A 6,000-nucleotide genomic window follows, 5' to 3' on the forward strand; every position below is an offset into this window, starting at 1 on the left:
CCCCAGATCATGCCGAAACCAAGAGATCCAGATGCATCTGAATGAATCTATAACTCCGCTTCAAGAAGCAGCTCATGTCTCCAAAGAGAGATGCCATTATAGCTACTTAAAAACTGAAGCCAAATGCAACAAAATAGCAAAATGACTCTCAAATGATTCCACAACAAATGGAAAGGAAGGGCAGCGAGCTCCGTTTAGTTCTTATACTTAAAATAAATCCTGACCACAAAATTCTCTAATTCTAACTTAGACTTGCTCCTTCTCTTCACTACCGCAACCTTCTTGTTCAGCTGTCCCTTGCTCTGGCCCAAACAAGTGTTGTCAAGGAGGGGAAATAGATGCCATTGTGTACTTGCTCACTGGTCTCTGCCTGTCCAGCAAAGAAATGGCTGCAATGATGAGGAAGAGGCTGAAGAGCCACAGCAACTGATGACAGAGGCAGTGAAAAGGTAGATTCACTGCGGGAGGGAAACCATTGAGGGTGCCTTGCCCAAGGGCCTTAAAAAACCTGAAGCTGGCAGTGCTGCTACTCATTTGCCAAAATAGTTGCTCAGCTTGCCATTCTAGACATTCCTGTCAGCCAAGTTTCATTATTGAATGAATAAATTTTATTACGGCCATTGACTAATACCAGCAGTACATTTAACAGACAAATACTCTATACGAAATAGGTTACCACATTACATCTACCTACATCTAGAGAGTCAGAGTTCATAACAGTTTTATTTAGAGATGTAACTAAGAAAAAATGAAACCAATTAAGAATTAAACCAATGCTTCTTGGATTAGCAGAGTCCACGCTTCAATCCTGTTTTGGAAGAGGCCCAAAATATCTGTTATTGGCAGTATCCAATACTGCAGCTGAGCCTTCATGATTTCTCTTGTGCCCACAGGACCCACTGAGAGTACTTCATAAAATAATCCTGAAAATGAGCCAAAACCTTTGTTTCTGGAACAGGACAGCTCGGCAGAGCTCTCTTCCGCAAGTTCCACTGACCTGCCCATTCTGGAAATGAGCATTTCAGCTCATTTCTGGTTGTTTTCAAATCCACTAGCTTCCCATTGTCCTAGTGATGGGTGCCACTAACGCATGGGCAGCAATGAATACTGCCCATTAGGTGCTTTCTACAACTGCAGAAGTCAGTCCAAGAATGCTGTTACTACAACATCACAATGGAAAACACTCATAGAATGCATGAGAACCCCTGTGTTTAACATCATTGTAAAATTTTCGTAAGAATGGAGCCACATTACTTCATTAGCAGATAATATATGTCCACACAGCTGTTGAACAGGCAGTCATTGGTAAGGCAAATAAGACTTTAAAATTCATAACCACCACATGGGAATTCCCTTGTTGATGTCAATGTTATAAAAACGGTATTGTACCCTTCTGTCAAATGCAGGTGCAAGTGTCTTCAGTTCTCTAAATATCTTTACGACTAGATAGTTCTCAATAAACTGCAAACATTTTTTTCATTGAATCTATGTGAATGTATGAATGTATACCAATGTGTTATCAATAATCTGATTTAACAGGTGTGTTTTTTTATTCTAGGGTTCACAAAATCAAGAATAGGCAGACAGAATATTAAACTATAAATGAATTGGTTCACTATCTCGGTTTCAAAGTACAAAAAATTAAACATCCATAGAAGATATATTTTTTTAAAAAACTAAAATATCATGATGCAGCATAGCTGTACATAGCAAGTATGAGCAACTTGTGAATCTCCAGATGTATGGGCCTGCAGTTCCCATGATTCCTTATCATTTGCTATGGTGAGTAAGGTTGATGGGAGTTGTAGGCCAAAGCATTTGGAGGGCCACAAGTTGCCCACCTGCAGTTCCCTAAACTCAGTAGGGAACTTTGCAGGTTTGAAAGGAACACAATCATCCTTTTTAAAGCCAGAAAATAGAATGGATTATTCATTTTTTCCCCTGAACAAAACCAGGATGTAGTGACAAAACACTTCAGTAATGACTCTATGCCATATAGGGATAAGTCTTCGCACCATAGCAACAGAGCAAAGCAGTAACTGAGGTGGAGCAACTACCAAACAAACCAATCAATGTATTGCTGTACTTAAACACATACTTCATCCCTCATGGCAAATTGGTTGTGTCTATTTGAAATGATATCTGTCTCAAATCCCAATTTGCACAAATGCACATAAATCCTTAATGAGTATGCAATTACTATGAGGATTGTTCAATTCTTATCATGTCAAATTAGGTTAAAAAAAACTGTACCTGTTCAAACATTGCATTAAGGTCACAAGGTGTAGTTTAGCATGTGTCTCTCCCTGATTACATCAAATCCTGTTGTAAAGGGGCGAGAAATGGGGATTGTTATACTGATACATTAAACTTTGCACTGATTATTAAATTCAGATGTAGATTGTAAAGGAGTTGGATATCAGATAGACTGCATGTATACTAAGTAGCACAGAAGTGGTTAAACGGTTTGAGTGGTTTTAGCATGGCATTTTTAAAATGTAGAAGGGCACCTGGGAATTGAAGCAGAAAGCTCTCTTATCAGGCCTCAAGGACATAAACCTCAAGGACATCAACATTTTCTTCTGCTGCCCCTTATGCCTGGAACGCTCTTCCAGAACATTTGAGAACTACAAGTTCAACCGCAGCTTTTAAAGCTCAGCTAAAAACTTTTCTTTTTCCTAAAGCTTTTAAAACTTGATTTTGTTCTGACTTTATACTATTAGTTTTACCCTACCCAGTGCCTGTTTACCCTACCCTGTGCCTGTTTGCTTTCTCTTCCCCTCCTTATTGTTTTATTATGGTTTTATTAGAATGTAAGCCTATGCGGTAGGGTCTTGCTATTTACTGTTTTACTCTGTACAGCACCATGTACATTGATGGTGCTATATAAATAAATTATTATTATTATTATTATTAATAATAATAATAATAATAATAATAATAATAATAATAATCCAGCAGGAGTGGCAGGAAAGAGGTGAAACCAGGCCCCTGGGGCTGTGCCAGAGGAGCACAGAGAGATGAGCTTTGAGGGTATAAAGTTTGGAGGACTCCCCCTCCCCCCAGTCTTTGTCTTATCTTTCCATGTGGTTTGGATGGAGGTGTCCGTGGCTGGCTCAGACTGCAAGGCACTACTTTGGAATAAATAGATAGTCTAGCTAGGTGATATTGTTTTAAGGTTACTGGTTTTCCTATGTTATGCATGGTTGTTTTACTTTTCATTCTTCCCAAAACCCCTTACTTGTAAATAAATCCCTTCTATCTCAGTTGTTTTTGCTGCTATCTTCTTGCTACTGGGTCAGTGCTAAATCCAGGGCTACTGTGCCAGGCTTCTGGTGTCCTTTCCCAGAGGCTTCTGGTGCTAGGAGGCCTCTGGGAGTGGTGGCAGCAGAGACGAGGGAGTAAGCTAGTTACACACCTTTGGGCTACCTTTACATAGATGTATTTGTATCTAGTCATCAGCTCACCACAAACCAAGTTTTTTTTAAAGAATCTACATGATTTTTATTATAAAATTAAAAGAAATCAACATATAAATGACACAAAGATGAATTGTGAATTTCCCTTGCAAAACAGCATTCCCTTGGGGAGACCAATCCTATGATCCCTAGACAGAGACTGGATTTGCATGACATGCAAACCCATACACTGTAGCAAGGCTGTTTGACAGATTTGCACAGTTGAGAGGTGAAGAAATGGGGTGCAGATCACTCCCCTATCAAGTGTGTCCCCAGGGTTCAATGTGTTGCCCTGAACCTTGGTGTGCCCTGCTAGAAATCCCTACTTGGCCAGCTCCCTGCACCTGTTTTAAGGGTGCCTGAGGCACCAACCTCTTTTTCTCCTGAAATCACTGTAACCACTTCTATTTTGACAGCTATCAAAGTAGATGAAGTTACTTACTTTGGGGTAGAAAAATGGGATGGTGTGCACTTTTATATGAAAACAGGGTGCTGGGGACTTGAGGAGAGCTACCTTAGAAGGAGATGTTCCTCAAAGTCTGGGATAGTGGTTTAAATCCCTGGGGTACTTGGGTAACTGGGTGACCTTGACAGGTGGGGAAAGTGCTGAAAATTGCCCAGTTAGCTGTGTGCCTACCCCCCGCCCCGGCCATGATTTAAAGTCTTGCCATGACCCATTGTGGTGTCTCCCTTCTGCTGCATCCTACCCCATGTCGGCAGGTTCCTATTTTCATAGAAAAGTGCCTCTTCCTCCTTTTCATTCCTTTTCTATTAGCCGTGCAGTGTTTTGACAGCTGTCAAACTTGAGCTCTGCTAGTGGAAATGGGTGTGAGGGTGGGGAAAATGGGTGGATCTGCTTGATAAACAAATATGCATGGGATTGAAAGACTTTTAGAGACTATGTGTAATGATTAGAGAATGTTCATATTGCCTGGAGAATTCAGTTAATATATGCACATTCCCCCAACCTTTTGGAGATTATGCACAACAGCTGAAGAATGTGCAAAATGCAGGTGAAAGGCCCATTCCACAACGCCTATTGGCTATTATACATAGTGGCCAGAGAATGTGAGCAATTCCCTCTTCATGAACAGATTATATGCACATTCTCCATGAGAAGTAACATTCTCCATGAGAAGTAGGGAATGTGCACAATGGGTGGTTGTTATGTACAATACCCCTCAACTGCCTCAAGTGGTGTTTGTGTGTGTGCGAGCGCACCTGCTACTTTTAGATAACACTTTGTGCTTCTGATAAAACAGACACTAGACCATGAAAGCTTGTGCCATGATACATTTTGTTAGCTTTTACAGGACTCTGGGTTGTTTTTGCTGCAACAGACAAACAATGGCTATCCCTCTGGAAATTGCTCTGTCAAATTATTCAGCAATTCATCAGATCTAAATTCTTTTGGAAGTCTTAAGTGAATGCAACCAGATCCTTATGACTTACAGCTGCTGCAGCCTGTGATAAAAGGTGCCGATGTATCAAAGGGGGTGCACGGGTTTTGTGTTCTAGTCAGATTCACTTCCTCTCATCTCCAGTTGCAGGGCTGCGAAGGGCCCTTGTATAAATTGGAGAGCTGCTGCTAGTTAGGGTGCATGACAATTGGTGGCAAGGCACGTTCATCTGTATGACATTAAACTGCAATTACCTAAATCCTCCAGAATGTGCATACTTCTTCAATGACACTTGGAAATACAGCAATGTTGTGGCTACTTTTAGTTGTAGTGCATACAGCTACACATTGAGGAAAAGAAACTCTCCTGAACAGCCCTTGTGTGGCCTATATACAATAGTGGATATGTATGTCAAATTGCCAGTATTGCCTTTCAGCTTCCAAAAACAACCAATGTGTAAACATAACTCATTTACATATATACACCCCAAATATCCTTTGATAATCAGGAATATATATGTAAATGAGGAACTCATTTACATATATACACCCCAAATATCCTTTGATAATCAGGAATTCAAAAACCAAAACACTTTAGAAGATTCAAATGTCCTAGAGCCTAAGACTAGCTCAGTATTTTCGGAGAAAGTTTTATTCCTCATAATATTTCTGGAGCAATCTTACCTATTCATGCACTATGATGCCTGAATAATGTTCTTTTAGTAGTGCGTCCTGAATGCACACTTCATGTCACTATAACTTAGTACATTTTTCTGGGTTCATTAAGCATGAATAGAGAAAAGTTAGGATTCTCTCAGAGAGAGCTGTATTATTTATTAGCTTTTTAAAAAGCAGGGTAAAAACTCTTACTGGAGAAGAAAGAGAAATGGTGGAGGTTTGGGGAAGAGTACATAGAATATATCAACTGAGTAATAAAAAAAAAGTCACAGTGGTTCAGTAACAGCATGTGAAAATAGGTTTGCAAACGATTTCTCTACCACCTCATCAACACACACACAGAGTACTTTTTTTAAAAAACAACAACAACCCTCATGGCTCCGAAGTACATTCACTGTTAGAAAACATAAACCTTAAATTGATAGATCTAGATTTTGATTCTTCATCTTCTGTGGAATTTTAAAA

This window comes from Elgaria multicarinata, chromosome 2 (genome assembly GCF_023053635.1).
Source record: "Elgaria multicarinata webbii isolate HBS135686 ecotype San Diego chromosome 2, rElgMul1.1.pri, whole genome shotgun sequence".
NCBI lineage: Eukaryota > Metazoa > Chordata > Lepidosauria > Squamata > Anguidae > Elgaria > Elgaria multicarinata.